Here is a 20,978-nt window from a genome sequence, read left to right on the forward strand (position 1 = left end):
TGGCATGGCTTGACAAGGACCTGTTGGTCCCTTCCAATCCAAGCCATTCTATGATTCATTATTAAAACCAGAGTTTTAGAAGAAATCTGGCATCAGTTGTGACAAGACTCACACAGTAAATTTGAAATGAAGGCAGTTTACCAATAAAGGATTCCAAAGCATAGCTGTTTTGCTTTTTTAAATGGACAAAAAGAAATACTGTATTTTGCTATGTGAAACACGTATTTTGAAATCCGGAAAAATGAGTGTTAAAGTGTAGAATGGGGGAAGAGTCCTAGAATAACGTGCCACAATGACTGGAACATTTCATTTACAGATTATTTTTAAGCACAACACAGAGGGATCAGTATAAGAAGATACATGTTCAAAACATGACTTTTCAGCTTTGAAGATGTAGTCAAGCTGGGTGATGACTGTTTTGTTGCAGAAGGAGCTGTCATGAGAGTCATGTTTTGACCATCTGACAAAGGGGATAGCTATTAGTGCTTTCAAGTGGAAATGGCTCCCCTTACAAAACAAACCAACAAACAAACAAAAATCCTTCTTAGAACAGCTCCTTCCACCAGCCTATCTGACCCCACACAGAACATCAGCTGGTTCATTTTAGTGGAATTTGTTTACCTATTCAGTCCTATTTCAGCGTTTCTTTCTCTGATCTTTGATAACAACACTACAATATGTTATTTGCCAAAAGGTAGGTCCTCACCAGGCTTCATATTAGGGTTCAGCAGAGAAACACCAAAGAAGCACAAGCAGGAACAATCTGCCCAGAAATTAGCACAAGTGCAAATAGCTCTAACTACACTACTTTTGCCACTTACCTGCCCAGAAGAAGAAATAGATTGCAAAAAAAAATCCAGATACATTCTCTTCTGTTAATTTTGGACTAATTTTGGACACATGCTTTGGATCGAATGAACACATGCTTCTCTTATTTAAAAATATAGAAGTACAAATAAACCATGTAATTGAAACAGTAAAATTATACCAATTTCCTTTTCTTTCCAGAGCAGTTGTATACATAACTTACCAGCAGATTCAGTTTCAGTCAAGAATATCAATGCCTGGCATTAATATGCCAGCACAAAATGAAGCAATTTCAATTTCAAGTCAAATATAGGAAAAGTGATGTTAGTTGAGAGTTGAAAACTTTTGAGCTTAAAGACAAATGAGTTCAATTGTCAAGATAATACACAACCATAAAGCTCTGTTCTGTTAAAAGTTTATTATTTATGTTAAAAGCATCAGAAAATGTCTGCCTTTAACAAAATCATGTTTATCTCCAGTGCAAAAATTTTCCTGAAAATTCAGGGAGATCAGAATGTGAGAGCTTTGACTTTCCTGAGGAAAGAAAAGAAATGGGTGTGGAAGAAAGGAAGAGGGGATCCAGTTCAGTCTGGATTTGGATATGGTTTTTAAATATCTTCCTCTATAAAGGTCTTGATGACTTGGCCACTCACTATAGGTAAGCTATGAAGAGCTGATCCCACTAAAGTTAAAAAGGCATGTATTTTATGTAATTTTTCCAATATGAGTGAGAAAATTCAGATTTTGTCACTGATAAAACTGCAGAATCGAACCCCTTGAAATATTCTGACAGGAAATTTCAAATAATCCCTGAAAAGACATCTTTCTCCAGGCACATCATAGTCATAGAGTCAAGATTTTATTGACTTTTACTCTCTACCATTTAGGTTACAAAAAAAAAAAAAAAAAAAAAAAAAAAAAAAAAAAAAAAAAAGAGGAAGAGGAAGAGGAATAAATAGTGGCAGTAGACACTAAAAGTACTGAAAAATGAATAAAATATGATTGTGGCATGGCATTAGATTTGAAAAAAAGAGATTTCCTTAGTTTCTATGTCTTTGACAATATGAATAATTCCAAGTCAGTTCACCATTTCAAATCTCAAGTTTCCTTTTAGAAGACCTAGATAACCACTAATCTGTTCCAAATGATTATTATCTGATCTACTCTATCATAAGCAGTATCTAGATCAGTCCTAACAATTTATCAGTTGATATGAACACCTTAAACTTTCTATACAGACTATTTGTGAGAATTTGGGTCAAAAAATATCCACCATTGGTTGAGCACTTTTAGCTGCTTGACAAAAATTCAAAGGTTATCACATGTTAAGTTCTACAAGGCCCCATCCAACCTGGGCTTGAGCACCTCCAGGGATGGGGCATCTGCAGCTTCTCCACACAGCCTGTGCCAGTGCATCACCACTCTCTAAGTAAAGAACTTTCTCCCAACATCTAAATCTCTCTTTTTATTCAAGGCTATTGTCCCTTGTCCTGAGGCCTCAATTTCAGGAACCCCTTCCTTACACACTGCAATCCCCTGCTGTGCTGCAGTGGAGCTGATCACTTTGTAAAATTGATAATATATTGATTATCTTCTCAAATAAAAAATTCACAAACAGACAATATTTCCACAAACCGGTGCATATATAACTGGAAAATCCTACCCTTGGTGTGTCTATTGTGTTACTTTAGCATAATAATTAAAAATGAGATATTGAAAGCAAAATTGTTTCAGACAGAGAGAAAGATGGAACAATTAGACTTTCTGGGTTTCTGCAGCCCTGAAAAGACAACAAAATAAGAGTTTTCCTAACCTTTCACCAGAGAAGTCCAGTGAGATTGAAAATAAAACAATGCTGTAAAAATAGCATTTCTCAGGAATCTTTATTATTTTAATCTTCAGGAAGTAGGTGCATGTGTTTTTTTCCAAAAAACTGTTAACTATAACATTTTTTTTCCTGCTTTACAAGTAGTCATACAAGTAAGTGAAAGAAACACCTCTTAAAAATAAAATTGAAAGTTGAGCCTATCTAAATGCTATGTTAAACTTCAAAGTATGAAGAGAATGAAGCTAGAAGACTTAAGCAGACATCCATGGATGCATAAAAACCTGACCTCTCTGTGGAAGGCATGTGAGATCCCCATCCAGCACCTCAGATTCAGCACAGCACTAAATAATCCACAACAGCCAGACAAGAGAGAAACGGATATTTCCAGGGTCTGCAACTTTAGTAAGTAGTTTTGCAGGAGGCGCATAATGTTTTTTAGTTATGCATTGTTACAGTTTAATAGTGAGTCTACTAAACCTGAAGGTGATCAACTCAGTGAAGAAGCCAGAATAATGGTTTACTTCATGAAAGGGCCTAGGTGTATACCTTATAGTTTTCAGTGTTTTCATTTCTACCCCTTACATTACTTAGAACACCTCCATGAAAACAAAGTGATTGGCTTTAAGAGATGATTTAATCAATCAAACAATATTTTACCAGATATAACTGAACTGCCTCATACGTCTGATGTGATATACAAACAACTACTCATTATCCTTTGTCATTGCACTTAACATCAAGGAAATGAATTATGCATGACAACAAACAGATTCTACAGTTCATTTGAGAGGATGGAGTTAGAGGTTGAAAATTCAATCCAATTGTGGTTTTAGCATAAAGAGTTAGCAAAAGTTCTTACTGAAATAGAATACTGCCCTCTGTGAAGGCTCACACAATATCTACCAGCGCTTTGGTTATCCTATTTCTCTTTTCTTTGTACTTTTTGTTGTTTTGCTCTGGAAAGGAGATATGGATATCCTTTGACACAGTAATGCCATTTTCAGCTCCGTATTCCTATATAATAATGTAATAATATATTCCATATTCTGTAACAGGACCCTAAAGAAGCAACCCTCTGAGCTGGCTCAGAAAATCAGATTATGACTCAACAATATCTCCAGTTGCACACAATACAAAAAATAACTCAGCTAGCACAGAAGGGTGTTGTGCCCAAGGAAAAATATAAAACATCTGAAATGAACTTACTGAATAGTCTTCATGGGCAAGAAGAAAAATATCTGTACAGCTACTTGAGGTAGGGTCTAAAACCTGCTTTTTCATTGCATAAAGCTTGTCTCCATAAGATACCGACAACACTTGAGCTCCACTGATTTTAAAGGGACTCAGATGTTTCAAGGGGCATTAACTCCTATTTAGGAAATCATCTGCTGCAGAGGTGTTGCATGTTCACAAGCCATCAGGGTAGAACTATTAATTCTTACTGATACATCCAGGTGCACGCTGCCCTTCATGTCACTGGCTAATGCATGATGTCATTAAAGGTCAAAGTGACTAATAAGATCTGCACATTCAGAACTCATTCCACATATGAGCAACTCCTCCAAATCCGTATTGTTTTCATGCTAATCAGGGTGACTAATTGCTGTATTTCAAAGCTCTGCCAAGGTGCACCAGTGTGCTTAGATCTGAATGAACAGGAACAGGGAACTAAAAAAGAAATGTGGAAACTTTTAACTCCTAGTCTAGAATTAAAATGTGTCCCAGAAAAGGTTTGTTATTGAATGGGACAGATATTTGGTTACTATAGTGAAACAAGATGTGGTTCTTATTTTGGTTCTTAGGAAGTCCAACCTCACATGCCAGCATTCACCAGTTTAGCTAGGAACTAATTGTGGTGTCTTCTCAGAAGGAGCCAAAATCCAAACAGGCATGACAAGAGGGTGGAAACGGTGCACTCCTCTGGCACAGAGAGCACAGAGAAGCACACAGGCTGCGGCATGCTCTGGCTTGAGAGATTTTTCAAAGACATAAATCTTGTGCATTTCGTTTGAAGTATAAATCAATTGCTATTTATGGAGTCTAAGGAATAACTGAATTTATATAAACTGTTGTATGTATACATGGCTAGGTCCCAAACTTCCCTCAAAAATTTTCTAAATGCTCTTCGGTTATGATGACATGGTACACTATTTCTTGGCCCAGTGAGCTGACATTTATAACAGCACTGTCATTTTTTCTCTTCAGAGAAAGAAATAATACTGGTAAGACCTTTCTTTTCCAATTTTATTTTTCTTGATTTTAAGAAAAATCTGTGTTCTTGGACTAAAAATAAACAAACATCCTTCAAGCTCTTCTTCCATATGAAAACACTATCCCAGCTGGTTCTGTTATATCCTACAGAGTCCTTGGATGTTTCTCCTGAAGCCATGCTCAGTGGTTTACCCATAACCTTGCTCTCATTTATCAGTTCTGCTTCAGGCAGGCACTGCAGCACAAGAACAGAGCAATCTGTATGCCTAAGCCCACAACCATGCTGCTTCCAGCTGCCTTGCAAGACTTCCCTAGCTCTCCCAATTCTTACCCAGACTCACAGCTGCAGAGACCTCTTCAAGCTTCCAAATCACGCTGGAAAACTGCGGCTTCCCTGCCACTCTTTTCCATAGCCTGGGTGGTAGTTGGGTTGAGAGGCATGCAAGCAGGATAGCCTCAGTCCTGAAAAATGTTGCTTCAATCAAGTAAATGTTGTTTCTTTAAACTTCTCTTCACTCCCAGGCAAGCTGAGAAGCAGCTTGCATTTTCTACCATTGCACTAGGGGACGTGCCATTGCTCCATCTTTCCAAACAAGGGGAAAATGGCTAGTGAGTCCAGTTCTTCCAAAGAGTTTCATACTGTCCATCACTGAAGACTTTCTACAATTGCCACTATGGTCTAGCCTGGTGATGCTATTTCAAGGTAATATAGAAAATTGCTCTAAAATCATCACTTCTACATGCACAAACTTCAATTTCATATACTAGAAGAGAGTCCTTGCCCAAAGAAGCTGACATTTCTTGGGAATCAACTATCATCTATCTGTCTAGAAAAGAAGCAGCTCGGGGAGACCTTATGACTTTCTACAACTCCCTGACAGGATGTTGTGGTGAGGCGGGGGTTGGCCTCTCCTCCCAGGTAACAGAAACAGGCAAAGGTAACATCCATAAGTTGCTCCAGGGAAGGTTCAGTTTGGATATTATGAAAAATTCCTTCTCAGAAACAGCAACGAGACATTGGAACAGCCCAGGGAAGTGGTGGCATCACTGGTCACTGTCCCTGAAGGTGTTCAAGAAACATGTAGATGCAGCACTGAGAGACATGGTTTAGTTGGTATGGTGGTAATGGGCTAATAGTTGGACAAAACGATCTTAGAGCTCTTTTCCAACCCCTGGTGATACTGTGATTCTAATTGAATAAATGTTTACAGTAAATCTTACCTGATGTAAAACAATATAAAATTTTATAATTTCTCCTAGCTCTGATAGTATTGTGGGTTTCTTTTCTGCACAGAATGCGTCTTTACACTCCTAAGCAGTTAAAATAAAATATCACAGTTAATCTTACAGTAACATTTATTTAATAATTGCCGCATCTTTGGAGGAAGGAAAGAATGGAAATGAGCAGGTCTTCATTTGGGATATCATAAACTGCAGTCAGAAGAAAACTGACCATTTTTTGGAAGAAAACTAATGCATCATGTATAAATGTTTTCCATATATAAGCAGTTTGATTAATAGCACTGCTAGTACATTTGTAGATATATTTTTTTTTTTCCCCAGCAATTTTTTGGCAAACAATACATGTTTGGAGTATCACATTTTTTACAGGATGGTCACCAGCAGCCTCAGTACTGTTACACTTAGCCTTGCATCCTACTGCTGTCAGAGTGTTTCCCATTTTCTGTCCCTTCTTTAATAGCTTTTTTATCTTTATAGTAGAGAAAAAAAATCTAGCTGAACAAATAATGCCATAGATAATGGCAGTCTAAGCAGCTGATGAGCATTAAGCTGTAATATACATACAGGTGTAAAACTTCCAAAGCAACAAGTAGTTGCTGAGCAGATTGTTCTCCCATCAGTGTTGATGTTGTTGGAGTTCAGTACCCAGTTTTTTATTGATAGCTAGATCTAATGTCCAACCCTAAAATAGAAGGTGTCTCTATCAGTTCCTTTAACTTATGTGATTTGAATTGTGCATCTATTACATCCTCTTAAAGCTAGGAAACATCCAACACATTCTGTCTTGTGAAACATTTTAAAAGTCCTTCAGCTGTTCAAAAGCTTAGCAATGACAGAAACCTGGCTAAGTTAAAATAACTAGCTCAGATTTCATGAAATCATTCAACTGAATATTCTTTAATGTATGATGTTATCTATAGATAGTACTTGCTATTCAAGTTATTTGTGTCATGTGGGGTCTTCTGTATCTTACAGTTCTCAAGGAATTACCCCTGGAAAAATTCACCTAGAGTAAAAAAGATTTTAATTAAATTGCAGTAATTCAAGTTTCTAACCTGTGGATTACAAAGGAGGGCAGAAAGAACAAAGTAAAAAGAAAACAAAATTTGAAAGAATAAGAAATCCACCTCCTATACATGGCAATCAAGATACTGCCTTTTACAGTCCACAGAAAGCAGATGGCGTGTGGCAGGCTGTGTAGTTGGATCACAAGCAGAGCACAAATTGTACAGCTGTGCATATCAGACAGACAGATGTTGCATTTAAAGCATTCTAATTAACCAGGCCATTCTCAGAATATGGAGAGAGATATTGCCCAAATTGGTTGCACAACTTTTCATTCTTTTTCATTTACCCATTTAGCTAAGTGGTTCACATGCCAATAACGTCAAGCATTTGTAAAGAATGTGGATTATTTGTCCAACAGCTGGAACATCTGAAGATATTTCTCAAGTATTTGTAGCTATCCTCAGTGATTCCTGGTCAATTCATGACATTGTTTTTTTCTGAATTACAGTGGGTAGATATTCAAATTAATATTAATGATATTTACTCACAACTGTGCAGTAGACTGTCAGAAAACTTGTTAAAACCAATGATAAAAAGATTTGCTTCCAGGGCATATTTTTTGCATAAAAAAATGTAGCTGTCCAAATTTTATTAAATGATGGTGCAACCAATACTCTCTCTTCAAAGGCTTACAAGTAGAACATGGTAAATCATAAAAGCATTTCTAGTTGGAAATGTCTGATTGTTTTGTAATGAAATATCATGGACAAACCTCAGAACATTTGGCTTAGATCCATTTAAGTAAAAAAAAAAGAAAAAAAAAAAAAAAAGTGTTCATGCTTATTCCAGTCTGTAAAAACTGGGATGCATATGCTTTGATAATCATACATCACGCGAGGCATCTTGTAAAGCTGGAAATTCTGTTAAAGAAATGTCATGGTGTTTCATCCCCTCCACTTTTGAATTGTATTTCCTCTAACACTTTAGAAAAAGCATATGCTGCACATATGATATTTTTAACATTCACTCACTGCAGAAATACTTCAGTTATATAAGTAATTAAATCCTTACAACGTTTGAGCAAACCTGTCCAAACTGGAAGCCAAAAGCTCCTAACTTTCAGAATGATCTTATTTTAGGGTATGATTGTCTGGACCATTTCTCAAAAGCATGAATTGAGATTGTTCCCCAGTTAATTTACTCCCCAGCTGTGGCCATCAACAACTGCCATTCTATTTCACCAGCAGCCACAATATATACATCTTCATTTAAAACTTTAAAGTATAGCCAGTTTGGAAGGTAATGCCAGACAATGACACTCTTTCAGGAAAAGAGTTTTTAAACAAGAAGTATATCCAGATCTAAAAATAATACAACTGTACCATGGAAGTATGCAGCTACACTTGCTCATATCATCACAAAATTTCTTTTCCAGTCAAATGATTCCCTAGCTATCCTACCCAAAAGGTTTATACGCTTTCAAACAGGAGAAATAGTAATCAAGACACTTGATCAAATCATCTTTCTTTGTGGAAGGAGAGAAGACATACTTTCAGAGGAAAACTTTTTTCGTTGGTTAGAATAAAAACAGCAAGCATGGCTGTAGAATAAAGTTTTGTCCATCTAATTTAACTTGAATTACAAATAAAATGATCTTATTATCAGAACTTTCCATAAACATGAGTATTTGCATTTGCCTTAGCAATTAAGAACACAAACTCTAAAAAAGCAGGCTCCTATTCAGTGTAAACTAATGCAGCTCAGTTTAAATAAGGCACCATCAACTTACGCTTGATAAGAATTTGACCTCAAAAGGAGTTGCAACTGTGTAAGAAACTATGAATAAAGGATCTAGCAGGCTTGTATAGTACATAGACAAGGGAAAGTGTACACATTTATGCAAAAAAATACTTTAAAGTTTTAAAATAAGCTGATAACAAAGGCAGACCTCACAAAAAAATTAAAAAGCACAGAAATCTCCATTGAAATTAGAGGAATCCAACTAGGGACCATCACGTTTTGAGCAAACAAGCTAAAGAAAGATGAAGGAAGAAAAGGGTCCAGGGTCTAAGTTACTCCTCTCCTGGTGAAGCTACCCTATGCAGAGATGCTGATGCCTTGAGTGCTTAGGTGATGATGGTTGCTCACAGAAGAGTGGTCATCACAGGAAGCAAGGAAGCCAAACAACTGCAGCTGAAGGAAAAGGATGTATTCAGAACTTTCAGCAGATATCTTTATTTCTGCAAATAATAGGAAAATTCTGAGTTCAGACAGATAGCCCCAAATTTTCCACTGAAAAGCAAATGAGACTTTTTTCAGGTCTGTATCTGACATCCCTTTTTATTTTTGAAGTGATCCAGAAATTATCATTGGAGCTGATGACTGGCACATCTTCGTAAGCCAAAAGCCTATACTCTTCTTCTACTGATCAGGATTCACACAGGACTACACAAAGTGGGACCTACGCTGACTGAATCTGTACTGCACCCAGCTCCAGTATCAGGTGTTAAAGCACAAGAGCACTACTCGGTATTTTTAACATGTAGTTACTGCAAAGTAATATAAGTGCTGGAAAATAAAGGCCAATTTTGAGAAAATAAAATCTCTAATTATTTTAAAAAGCTAGCAAAATATCTCTTGAATAAGATTCTTCTGGAATTTTCATTAAATGTTTTGTCCTATTTGAAGAATAAAGCAAGTAGGAGAATATCAAAGTTTCCTCTGGGACAGAAGTTACAAATTTAGTTCTGCAAGAATAGAAAAAAATAGAGTTGTCACAACAAGGAAAGATATATCTTTTCCATGCATATATACATTTCAACTCTCCTGTCTCCCTGTTTTCCAAGATTTTTTCTACTCTAAATGGCACTTGGCTTTTTCTTGTTAACCTTTATATCAGTCTATGTATTCATGGTTCTCAAACTCAAGAAAAAAAAATGATGATTTGTATATCAAAGAAAATTAAGATATGCAGTAACACCAAGCTGACAGGTAATGAACTGCAATTATTTGAGTGAGCTACAAAAAGGAACTTCTACAAAGCCAGAAAGCCCAAAGAGCAAGTAGCACTGAAAATAATGCCCTCAATTTATTTTCCTGAACACCAGGTCAGAGACAAAGAACACAGTAACACTATTAGATAGAGCAAATTCTCAGCTACAGAACATTCTTTTTCAACATCACCATTAGCTGTGCATTTTCACCATCAGTGAACAAGTGCTGCATGCTCATAAGCATCTGCACTAGCAGAGGTGACCCATAGACACTGTTGCCACTGCTGAAATGCACCTCCCGCAGCCTCACTGAGCTCACATTCACTGTTTGGCCTCCATAAACAATCAGCAGGTATTGATGAATGCCAATGAGCACTATCTATCTATCTATCTATCCATCTATCTATCCATCTATCTATCCATCTACCTATTTATTTATCTATTTATCCTCAACCCCGAGGTCACCTCTGGCTTCTTATTGGCTCTCCTCACAGGAATTGTGAGTCTTGGCTCTTTCTCCCAGTAGAAGTGACACACATTTCAGTATGCAGTCACCCTGCATTGCAGTGCCCAAGGATACTGGTGCATGGCAAGCTGGACATGAAGCAGCAGCGTGCCCTGACAGCCCAGAAAGCCAGCTGAATTCTGGCCTACACCCAAAGAAGCGCGGTGAGCCAGGAGAGGGAGTTAATCCTAGCTGTCTAGTCTACACTGGTGTAACCTCACCTGAAGTACTGCAACCCAAGGTGAAGTCCTTGATACAGGAGAGACATGGACCTGTTGGAACTTGTCCAAAAGAAGGACACAAAAGTGATCCAAGAGAAGGTAGGTAGGTAAGTAGTCTGCCCACGGGGGCAGACTTTCAGTATCTAAAGGGAGGGAGCTCAGGGTGGGTGGAAAAGGGGGCTATAAGAAAGAAGGGGACAGACTCTTACAGATTTTTTAAAAGGGTATGTTGTGATTGGACAAGGGGAAATGGTTTCAAACTAAAAAGAGGGGATGTTTAGATTGGATATAAGGAAGAAGGTAGGTTTTTTTGTTTGTTTTTTTTTAGGATGAGAATGGTGATGAGACAACGGAACAGATTTCCTTGAGGTGTGTGAATGCCTCATCCCTGGAGATATTCAAGGTGGGGGATCTGAGCTGTAGGTGTCCCTGTTCATTGCAGGGCAATTGGACTAGATGACCTTTAACGGTCCCTTCCAATTTAAGTGATTCTATAAGAGAATGTTGGGAGCTCTACAGGGAGACTATATTAGGGTAGCAAATAGCACAACTCAAAGCAGTTCCCTGTTTACAGTTAAAGCCTTACTCTGTACCAATTTATATGAGGCCAAAAGAGTTTTGAGTCAGTTTAATTTTTTTAAATTAATATGGAATTCATACTAGAGAAAAGTTAAGGCTGTGAATTATTTCAACACTACCCAGCACATTGTACAATATACTATAACAGTTCTCATATCCTTGGTATGCTCACATACTACCAGTTACACCCTGAGCAGAATGCGCTTTATGTTATCAAAATTGCTTTTGCCTGCCAAATCTGACTTTACAAGCTTCTGATGAAATGCTAAACACATCATTTATAGAGTATTCTCATTCCATATAGATACTTGGGAGCTATTTCAGTTGCTGTGTTTTTCTTCTGAAGCTTCATTATCTGACTGAGAAAACCATTTGCCCAGCACGGTTTTGGGCAAAGAAAATCTCGTGGGCATACACCATAATTTCTCAAACAAAACATAAACCAATAGAAACGTCCTCACTATTCTTTTTGTTGGCTTTCTTTTGTTAGTAATAGTGCAATTCACACAAGCTGCGTGACATAAGCTACTGTTTGGAGCCAGCCTTCAGCATTAGCCATTTCTATTCCATAGTCTGTAAATACTTTTTTAAATTCCAATCAATTTGCCATCTCATGTGATACATCAACACATGGCCTTTTAAATGAAAATGTCTATGGTGCAAGTTGTACAGCTTGCATTAAAAAACCCCAATTTTTTCTGCACCCTTCTGTTTTATTTTGTTAGTAACTCAATTAAGACAATTAGAGCAAGGTACTGAATATACATAATTCTGCCATCTGACTACAAATTGAGATCAAAGAGACAGCGGTAGTGCAAGGCTGGGACAATACTGTTATGCCTCTCCATTGCCAGGTCAGGAATCCTCAGACCGTGGAGGCACTCCCACCAGGTGATTCTCAGTAACCAGGTAAATCAGAAGTTCTGTTTTGTTCATAAAGGAAGGCAATAGACAAGGCAGTCTTTGTATACCTTGTTGAAATATCTACCAGACAAATGCAGAATAATTAAGCATTCTCAGTTGATCATTAAATGACATTTGGAAGACTCGTTTTGTCTACTCTACCCATACTCATCATTTTAGCTGCAATTAAAATAAAATAAAAAGTATTTCCACACTGAAGTCCAGTAGATTATATCATAATGGTTATAATCTTCCTCAATTTTATATATATATATTTTAATATACATATATCTACATGTGATAATTTTGTTTATATTTTGTTCTCCTCAGCAGAACAGCATTAAAATCATTGACTGTTTAAATTGAATGAGTGGATATTTTTGTCTAAATAATCCTATTTACAAGCAGCTGAAATTAACCACGACTTTGGCATTTTGGAGCAGTTATAGTGACATGGATCATGCAAACCTTTGAGTGACAAAATCCTTGTCTGGAAAGAGAAAAAAGGAACCTTGGGATAACTGATTACTCAGAGTATATTTTAAAAGGTCCCAGAAAGAAAGACTGAGATTTAGAGCTTTACCATTCTTCATTGTATTTGCAATAGATCCAGATGAACAAAACAAAACAAACAAACAAAAAAAAAAGCACAACAAACACACAAAAAAGGAAATGACAAGAATCCCTGAGACTGAAGGGATGGAGCCGTTTCTGTGACCAACTACAATCCAGACTCGCTGTTTTGTATACCCACCCTTCTCAGTGATCAGAAAAAAAAAAAACAACACCATTGAACCATGGAAAAGTGACTGAATTATTTAATAACATAAAGCAAATTCTTCTGTAAATGAAATTATGATTTAGGTTTTCAAAGTCCCTGTTTGTCCTAGACTGGAGTTATATGGAAATACGGTGTAGGAAAAAATGGGTTTACCTGAAATATCAGTGCTGTGGGAAGGGCAACCAGGCAGAATCTCAGTGTACCTAGGAAAGTGAAGAAATACCGTCCCACTGTTGACCAAAATTACTATACAGATCAGGCACCTACAAAATTATTAAAAGTTAAAAACAGTAGTTTTGAGGACCATAATTTGAGACTCCAGCTTTCTGTGCATGCTAGGTTAAGTCAATTTTAAAAAAAAAAAAAAAAAAAGAGATGAAGAAAAGTAGTTCAAAGATTTCAAAGATTTTACTAATTATTTCTCTAGTGTTACATAATTTACTAATACAACGGGAGTAAATGGAAGAAGAAACTGTGCATATTAGTAGGATTTAAAGTGCAGTTTATTTCCAATTCACAATATGCTTGTTTAGATTGCCAGATTTTGCCTGCAAACTCTTACCAAAGGGAAGTAGACTAATGTTGAAATACTGCTTTGCTTTATGAAAAAAAATGGGGCTTTTGAGTGTCTGGTTACTGACCATAACCTGGTGGAATAACTGTTCTAGGAAATATGATGCTTGCCTATAAATGTAATTGCCAAGAAGAGTATTTATCTAGTGAAAAAATCTGAACGTGAAAATAGGTCATTTTTGCACAAGACTGGAAGTTCTTCCATATTCCCACCATACGAAGCAGCTCTGACTACCAACAAAGGAAAGGTGTTAAAACATGCACAGATAATGTATGATGATTGTGCAGAGGAAATAATTAAGCAAACATAGAATATTAAGTAAATTAAGTGTAATAGCAACAGGCAAAGATTCACTAGAAAATGAATCAAGAAAATATCCCCATTGAAAAGAAAAAATACAGAACTCAGCCTGCAATATCAAAGCATGCACTTTTTAAAAAAGATCAAGCTGAAGACTTGTGGTGAAAAAGTACAAGAGGAAAATTGTTTGAAGTGGGAGAGTAAGACAAAAGAAGTTAAAAGACGTACTTCTAGCTGAGAAGGTGCTTTGGGAGTTAAAGAATTAGGAAAGGTGGTAAAAACAGAAAATGAAGAACTCCAATGAGGAGTGCAGATTACAGATTACAGATTACAGTAAAGTGAGAAAATTTTGTATCACAGTATCCCTGAGTTCATTCATGTTCTTAAAGCTTGCTCAGTATTTCACTGAGAGTGGCTTTTATAATAAAGAGACAAATTAAACACTAATTTCCAAACTGGTTTGAAAAGCCTTCTATTCACTTCATACTCAGTTGTTTTGTAATCAACTTTGTTTTTCTCACAGTAATGTTACAGCACAATCAAGAACTTCCAATTCTCACTTTACAGATGGCAAAATTAATTATGATCCTTAACAAGAACATATTTGTACTATGAGTTGAAATATGCTAAGTATGAGTAGAGGGACATCCAGCATCGAATGACACTTCTTTATGAAAGCATTCTGCATGACCTACTTTTCTTTCCAGTTGTATCTTGGCCTGGTGTTAACACCACTCCTCAGCAAAATATAGGCGTTCAACATCTTTGAAACAAAGCAGGTTTGACAGCTGAAAACAAGGACTGAAAACTAGTTCAGTTTGTTTTCAACCACAAGTCAGCACATGAAGACAAGTAAGAATCACTCTCCTGACATAACAAAAAAGATAGTTAATGGGTATTTTTAAAAAGCACTGTATGTGAATTTAAGAAATATCAGAATTGAAGCTTGTCAATTATTCCAATAGCTATGTGCATAATTTATTAAATAACCATATAAATCCATTTTAAAATGTTCATAAATTCACTCATATATACTACTCTTACGTAAGGACACATCTTGCATTGTATGCAGAAAGTAGAAAAACAGAAACACAAAGTCAGACTTCCAAGACTCACTGTATGATGTCTTCAAGCCAATGGTTTTATTTGCTGTTGCATTCACTCATGAATATTTAAGTAAAACTTAAGTAAGTTTTTGCTTCCCTTTCCTTGTCTTTTAGACTTTTATTCCTAAAAAATTGTTTGTTTAAAAAGACAAACTGGATAGTATTTTTAAGGATTTCCAAATACTTGGTACATTGTTTAATGCATTTTTATTCCTCATTTTTTCCTCTAAAATAATCAAAGAAGCCTAAAAATATTTAGGTAAGCTAAAAAACTTGAAAACCTAATGTCTTTTCAATCTGACAAAGATGTCCAGTGAATAGATAAATATGATACCATTGTGCAGCATAGATAAGTAAGTAATATCCAAGTTCAGTTCAAAAAGGCATCTATAAGGGTAGCTCTGAATGTAGCGCCTCCTGTTTTATTTTTTTTGACCCACAATGTCAGAAGCAGATATTGGTGGTATTATAGTACAGGTTGAACTTTCCCATCATTATTCAATTACATTTTGTTGTTTTGAAACAGATATCAGCAGAGGGACTGTCTGATGTGGAAGCGCAGATGAAGAAAAGGTGTGTCCTTGAATTTCTCCGTGCAGAAAAAAATGGCACCCATTGACATTCATTGACGCTTGATGAGCATTAGTGAAGCCCAAACAGTGGATGCAAGCTCAGTAAGGCTTGCATGGCTGATGCCTTTCAGCAGAAGTGACAGGAATGGTGGATCACTTGATCACTTCTACTGGTGCAGATGTTTACAAGTGTGGCATGCAGGCTCTTGTTCCTTCCTGATGAAAAGATATAGCTAATAGTGGTGAATATGTTAAAGGAGTTTTTTTATAGCTGAGAATATGCTCTATCAAATAGTGTTCTTCTGGTCTTTGTAACTTGTAGTTTCCATGGAATTAATTAAAAGGCATTACTTTCAGTGCAATCTACTATAAAGTTTTACAACTTCCCTAATATTTTTTCTGAGCTCCTAAATGCTTAGAATTACCTAGAAACCACAAACCCACTAGTTGTGCTGGATAAATGCATTTAAAAGTTAAAAAAGTTAAAAAATAAAAAAATAAAAGTTAAAACTGCATTTTCTTCATTCAGTTACATTTTAAAGCCATTTTAAATTACACATGCTTTCTTAATACAAACTGTTTTGCTTACTAAGAAACAAAATTGATTCTGACATGTTCTTGGCAATACCAGGTAAAGTATTTGCAGATAGGCCAACAGTCACACAGAAAGAAGAGCTGAACTTACCCCACTGATAAAGGAGCTCTCTGGTGATGCATCAGTCCTTCTTAGGAAGCAACGTAGGCCCAAGAGATGATCTCCTTTCAGTTGCTGTCCTTACATGAGCACAGGGTTACTCCACCCTGAGTCCACCCCTTCTGGTCAGGTTGGGAGCACAGGTGGAAACTATGTGTCTGTACTCCCTTGGCCAGCCACACATCTTCACCAAGTGCTCAATCACCAGTTTGAGCCCTGACCTAACAGTTCCCCTATACTAACGTATATATGATGAAAAGTTATGCATTTAAGCAAATTTAGTATAATGATGTGAATATTTGACCTTTCAACTTCAACAATCTGTAAGTATTTAAAACAAATCAATCAATAAAGTATGTTTGTGTTTTTAAAGTCTTGCATTAGCTCCTGACCATCACAAGTCCTTAGCATTTTATTTACCGGTTAGTAGTAGGTACTACACATTAGTTTGTCATCTATTTAACTCTACTTATAAATAACTACTACTGTGAAGAAAAATTGTCCCATGAATGGTGCTTTTATCAGGAGAGAGCAGACCTCTCTAAATTGCTGGGTGTTCATCCAGACCTCAAGAATAACTTCATTGCTTCCAGGTATAAAACAGTGAAACTACAGCTAGGAAGACCCCACGAAGATATTTAGCTTATCCCAATGCCAAAACAGGGTTGTTTTGTCCTACTTGATACTTCATGTCTGAAAGAGAGCCATTCCTCAGGAATGGTTGCAGGTCAATGACCAGTTCAAAGGCATTTTGATAAATCCTGCCAAATGTTGTATCGTGGAGGATGGTGATCAATTAACCTAACCAACTGGCACAGTAGCATCACAAGTAATCAGAACTTTCTTCTCTGGTACAAAAAAAGTACCATCCCTCAGGATGGTTGCCATCTTCTCTTATTTTTCCTTTTTCTCACTTGGCATTACAAAAATCTAAAAAAAATACCCCAATATCTTCGTCTGATCTGTCTTCCATATCTCCATTTCCTGAATGATTATAAAAAATGAATCTTTTCAATGAAATTTGTTTCCATTACAGTCAGATTCATCAATTTGTAAAGTAGGACAGTTCCTATAAACAATCATTCATTCCTCCATCTTACATTATTTTTATTAAAATTTTCTTAGTCTTATTAACAGACTCTCCTCATATTTCTGTGGTTTGTTCATTTCCAGGAAGAGAGAATTATTTGTTTTTCTGATTTTCTGTGGGTTGTTCTCCAGAGTCCCTCTTTAAGACTGCCCCAAAGTTGAATGCTTTGTCCCACATAATGCAAAGCTTTATAAATCTCTTTAGTCACTACCCCAACCTTTTTCTAAAGTCATTTGAGAACCTCCTTTACTTTTCTGCAGTGGGATTTGGGTAGGGCTCTCCTTTCAAAGCCTGTAGCGGATCAGTCTGCTCTTTTTTCCCAATTGTTACAGTTCAGTTTGAAATGTACCATCACAGACTTCTCAATCTTACTTTCATTTAACCATGTAGTTGAAAAGTCTTGGCCTTATTCCCACCAGGACTGTTTTCTTACTGAGTAGCTGTATACATTTTAAAAGGCCAATTCAGCTGAAAAGATATTATAATGCATGTTAAGTCTGAAATGACACTTCTCCAAATTCCTGTATTATTTTCTATTCTCTACCAAAAAGAAAAATAAATAAAATCTGTAACAAACAATTTGGTTAATAGATGTTGAGATCTCACAAAGGATTTGTCACAAAAACCTTTTAGAAAAGAGATTTTCAGGTAAGACAAGATGTGTTCAGGTATGTACTTGGTCCAGCTTGTACCCTGTTGCCCTGACTTCCAGCTCTGTGCCATAGCTATGGCATCATGATTTCCCACCATGACTGAATGCTTATTAAATGGAGGATATTTTATAATTGCAGAAAATGCCAGTATTATGGGGTAATAATTAGTGATACTGCAATTTTTTAGAACTCTGATAAGAAAAAAAGAGCTTAAAAAGCTAAAAGCAGATGGAGTTAAGTAAGGGAATATCATCTTGCAAAGGCTGAAAATGTGTGACAAAACATGTGCTTTCATTTGTGTAAGCATACAAACTACATAAACACACATGCAAGCAATTGCTTTTCATTCTGGCTTTTCATTCTACCTCCATTTCCAGTGCTCCCAGCTGAAATTCTGCTGTATTAATCTGATTTCTTCATGTGTTACCAGCATTAAAGATGAGCTTGCTCTCATTAATCTCAAATATGGATTTTGCTACCCCTATCACAAATTTGAAGTTAATGTTGTGCTCTCTTCTCGGTCTCACACACATTTTAAGAAACACACACATAAATTGTGATTCAAGATTATTGAAGGCCCTCCTGCCTGGTTGAACTCTCCTAATGATTTTAATTATAGGATATCCCAGTAACTACCAGCAAGAATGAACAGTTATTGTTGAAATGAGTCTTAAGGAAGTAAAATTTTTGGAGTCTTGTTTAAAACTCAATTGAAAATTTTTTATTATGTACAAGGAAAAAGTTGAAAATTACCTCTGTTCATGCATGGTTCAGCCTGGAAAAACTAGCAGTGCTAATGTTTAGTCTAGAAACAAAATAAAACCTAGCCCGTACACATTGTCAGCTAACATATATGTTAAAATACACATATCTGCTTTTGTAGATTCCCCTCTCTGAACATTAACTTCCATTTCCCATTGATTTTCCATCTGAATTATCAAATGGGCCATTTGGTCAGCTCAATGACAGCAAGGAGCCACAACTAAAACATCCGCTAATTCAGTGGGAAAGTTTTATGTATCCTGCAGTTCTTTATCTTTAGGAAAACAATCTTATATCCTGGTGTTAGGGAGTCTGGCACAGTACAATAATGTTATTTTCATCAGTGTAGACACAGTAAATAACCCTCTGACCCAGCTTGGAAGGTGCAGCCATACACATATACTATACATATATTAACTTATGGTAATGCCTTGAGAATTGCACTTAGGCTTTTAACAGTACCATTATGATCACATAAGTGATTACCTTTTCTTACTCAGAGGATCCTCTATTTGCATTTGAGATGTAAGATGTTTGCTAAAGTTGGTGAAGATTTTGCCATTGTTTTAGGCCTAATGACATTATGAGACAATATTTTCTGGGAGCATCAACGAGACTCTCACTTCTCACATCCACTTAGAAAATTTAGGCTGGTCCCAATTACTAACCATTTACTAATGCTGAAATGTTAAGTGCCAAAGGCTCTCTTTAAAATTTCTAGCCAAGGATTTTAGCAGGCAAGAAAATTACCATTTTACTAATGTATTAAACCCAAACTATGTTTAAGCTGTTGAGAGGAAAGAAGAGGAAATCATGGAAGCTAATAACATCAGTGGTACAGTGTGCAGCATGCACCACGCACAGAATATATCCACATGTTTAGCAAGGTGATGCCAAGTGCTTTTCTAGCTTCTTACTAACTTAGTAGTGGCTGTGCCAAGGAGTGGTGGAGGACCTGCCAGCTAAGAAATGATGATACTTGATTCTACTGTCAAAAGACATCAGGAAAGTTGCATGGAAACATCATGGACTCATTTGTGAGCTTTTCTTACCAAAGGGCAGAGCAGTCATCACTGTGCTGAAGGTAAGACACCCTTGAGTCAAGTGAAACAGCAGAACTAATCTTAGCATCAGCAGGGCAGCCTGCTCTTCCTCTGCTCTTACTCTGCAGCATTGAAATGCCCTTCCTGGAGGAGGCAGTCTTCCCACTGAACATGTGCTGGCACAAATACTCATCCTGTAGTAAAAGATGGCAGAGAACAAAGAGAAGGTACCACCCCTTTGTTTTCAAGCAAGTAAAGCAGCAATCTTCTGTTGTGGTCCACCCTGGGACACAAGGTGCAATTCATCCTCTGCCCATGGTAATAGCAAAAACCACAAAGGAAATAATGGCATTCAAAAAAGCAGAGGTGATTTCTCAGGACAGGGTCTGTAAGTAAACTTCAGAAAAGGCTGTAACCATATTCATACTAGATACATACTCTGACTGGGAGAGAATAAGGACTTTCAGTCCCCCTTCTGAGCCGGTCATGGTACAGGAATTGCGGTCTGGTATGATTGCCTTCCTTGTTACTCTATCTACAAAACTAAAGCACAACAAAGTGGGTGAAAGAAAAGCAGGAAAATACACCTACGTCTCTCACTGTAGTGCACAAGGAGAAGGGCAAACTTTGAGATGTGTGTTCCCCATCCTTCAGGGCTGAAAGGACCTTCTGTTGTCCCAGGACCTTTCGTGTATTACTGAGCAGGATACACTCATCACAGAAATCTTTGCAGGCAGTGCAGAATTTGCACAAGTAAGTGCCATCATTAGGAGAAAACAGAATTACAGAATTAGTCAGAAGGAAGCATCATAAAAATCGGAGATACATGCACTTCCATAAAATTGAAATAGAATAAAGAATTCACTGCAGGAGAATTAACTGAAACAAAATGAGAGGTTTATTTATGTATTTTCAAATGCAGCAAATTCATCATAATGATTATGCATAAAAATTAATAAGTGGTTCTGGAAAATAGCATTGCTGCAGCAGTTGCTGTGTTCTTCAGGTATTTTCTATGAGAAAGCCATATCTGTTTATCTACAGCGAAACTGGCAAGTTTTTAAATGAGGTTTTGCCAAAAACTTTTGTTAACCGTAACATATGAG

Source organism: Centrocercus urophasianus, unplaced genomic scaffold (assembly GCF_019232065.1).
Source record: "Centrocercus urophasianus isolate 14NV4802_14NV808 unplaced genomic scaffold, USGS_Curo_1.0 seq_10, whole genome shotgun sequence".
Taxonomy (NCBI): Eukaryota; Metazoa; Chordata; class Aves; order Galliformes; family Phasianidae; genus Centrocercus; species Centrocercus urophasianus.